The sequence below is a fragment of the Astatotilapia calliptera genome, chromosome 18 (assembly GCF_964374335.1).
Source record: "Astatotilapia calliptera chromosome 18, fAstCal68.1, whole genome shotgun sequence".
NCBI classification, from domain to species: Eukaryota; Metazoa; Chordata; class Actinopteri; order Cichliformes; family Cichlidae; genus Astatotilapia; species Astatotilapia calliptera.
The window spans coordinates 17859470-17862505 of NC_137439.1; positions in this window are offsets into that span (position 1 = coordinate 17859470).

Sequence of the window (3036 nt, forward strand, 5' to 3'; positions counted from 1 at the left end):
AGTTTTGGATAAATAATGATAATGTGTAGGAATCACATTTTAAGTCAGCCACACTATGCAAAAACACATTAGTCAAACCACATATAGACAATTTTCTCTGCAAAGTATATATCAAACTCCTACCATGGTCAAGCCATGTTTGTTGGTTCTGTTGGTCAAACCTCCCACTAGCTGTGGTTGACCAGTGAGTCAGCCACACACAAGGTGACCAGTTTCCAACAACATCAGCTTTGCACATTTGAAGCTTTAAATTGCAATAAAGAGTAACTGTGTGAACTTGAGCTTGAACTCTAGATCCCAGAAATTGTGTAACACGATGTGAGTAAATTGCAACCAGCTTTCTCCTGTTTACAAAATTTGTAAGTTTACTGTATAAAGGGTGTGCAGAGGTCATATGATACATATTGACAATTTCACAACTGTTGCAGATATGCGTGCAACAGTTAAAACTACAAATTCAAATCAAATTAAATTAAAAAAGAACAACAAAGTGTGTTTAAAGTCACACTCTGGGAATAAATCTTTAATTTTCGGACTCTTAAAGATCCAAATTTGAGCATGCAGATGTGGTTTAAGGTATTGGCAAAGTTGGCTTGAGATGAGTAGTAAGATAATAACATAAGAGTTGAGCTTAGACCACTGTGTAACAGTTGAACATGTGGAAGCTAAGGTTTTATTCACCAGAAGCTTTGTTTGTAGTATGCTTGTAGTCTAGGCTTGTATGTCTCCAAGTAAACAATTATTCTGGAGAACCGTAGGTTCATAGTGCATTTGCAAAAGTTATGGTAATTACCTACTTGAAGATCTAAAAATTGTGATAGTTTCTAGCTTAATTTTGAAGTTGCTAGCTATATTGTTGTGGTACATTCGATAGTACAGTCTACATGTGTTTTGTGGACTTGGAGAAGGCATTCGACCGTGTCCCTCGGGGTGTCCTGTGGGAGGTGTTGCGGGAGTATGGGGTGTCTGGCCCATTGCTACGGGCCATTCGATCCCTATACAACCGTTGCAAGAGCTTGATTCGCATTGCCGGCAATAAGTCGGACTCGTTCCCGGTGGGTGATGGGCTCCGCCAGGGCTGCCCATTGTCTCCGGTTCTGTTCATAATTTTTATGGACAGGATTTCTAGGCGCAGCCAAGTGGCGGAGGGCTTTCGCTTTGGTGGCCTCAGAATCTCATCTCTGATTTTTGCGGATGATGTGGTTCTGTTGGCTTCATCGGGTGAGGGCCTCCAGCTCGCACTGGAACGGTTCGCAGCCGAGTGTGAAGCAGCGGGAATGAGGATCAGCACCTCCAAATCTGAGGCCATGGTTCTCAGCCGGAAAAGGGTGGAGTGCCCACTCCGGGTCGGGGATGAGTTCCTGCCCCAAGTGGAGGAGTTCAAGTATCTCGGGGTCTTGTTCGCGAGTGATGGGAGAAGGGAGCCGGAGATCGACAGACGGATTGGGGCTGCAGCTGCAGTAATGCAGACACTGCACCGGTCCGTCGTGGTGAAGAGGGAGCTGAGTGTAAAAGCGAAGCTCTCAATTTACCAGTCGATCTACATCCCTACCCTCACCTATCGCCATGAGCTGTGGGTAGTGACCGAAAGAACGAGATCGCGGATATAAGCGGCAGAAATGAGCTTCCTCCGAAGGGTGGCTGGCCTCTCCCTTAGAGATAGGGTGAGAAGTTCGGCCATCCGGGAGGGGCTCAGAGTAGAGCAGCTGCTGCTCCACATCGAAAGGAGCCAGCTGAGGTGGTTCGGGCATCTGACAAGGATGCCCCCTGGGCGCCTCCTGGGTGAGGTGTTCCAGGCATGTCCCACTGGGAGGAGGCCCCGGGGCAGACCCAGGACACGCTGGAGAGATTATATCTCTCGGGAACACCTTGGTATTCCCCCGGATAAGCTGGAGGAGGTGGCTGGGGAGAGGGAGGTCTGGGCCTCTTTGCTTAGGCTGCTGCCCCCGCGACCCGGCCTTGGATAAAGCGGATGAAGATGGATGGATGGACATTTGATAGTGTCTTATAATTCCACCATACAAAATCGTGGACTGTGTTTTTTAATGTATTGACCAGGCCAACTCGGCATGCGGGAAGTGTGTTAAGCAAACAACCTTTAATAAACAGTATGGATCAAAATAAAGGAAATGATTCATCTCGCTTCTTAACTGGATTACGTGAGAAGAGCAGCTCGCATTATTATTGCTTTTGGAGGACTTGTATTTCCCTGTTGCCTGGGAGAATGGAGCCCGTTGACCTGTTGGAGCTAAATCTGTTGACTGCTTGAGTTTGATTGGCACAGATTTCTCATGATACAGGGATAAAGTGCTTATTTTACTCTGATAGTGATTATTGAATGTTGACCAGTGGAGCCTGGTTGGTCTGATTTAATTTATTTGTAACATTTTTTCACCCCACCTCATTTCCTGGTTAAGTCATAACATCACATGATGATCTCATCATCATATGACTGAAGAAGACTCAATACCTGGACTAGATTTTGTTAACTTTGTGCGTGTTAATGATTATTACATATCATTGCTCTTGGTTGGTTGTATTTGGTTGGTTGAACCAGACAGAACCATTGTTAAAAATAATCTATGACACAATTATCACTTTGGTATTTACATAGTGTTAATAAATTACTATCTTTTTACCATTCAAGTGTTACCCCTCAGTTATTCTGCTTATTACTGGGATATATTATAAAGTGCTACGATTTAGCCTTATAACTGTTTTGGCTAAAATATGTTGTATTACTGCATTAATTCAAATGTTTTCTCAAGAAATAAGGTGAGAATTCAACTACTAAATATAATGTAATGTGATGTATCATTATAATGTTGTTCAGCAGCATGCATGGAAATGCTTACATTGTAGCAGTGCAGGTCTTGTTACCACAGAAAGCAGGCAGCCTGACATGGTGGCCAATAAAATCAAAAGTACAACAACCCCTATTGAGTTTCACGGTCACATTTGACATCAATCACTGATGTCCAGGGTCAGCAGTGTGATTTTATCCACATGACTCCTCTGATCACTCCCTGACACTAC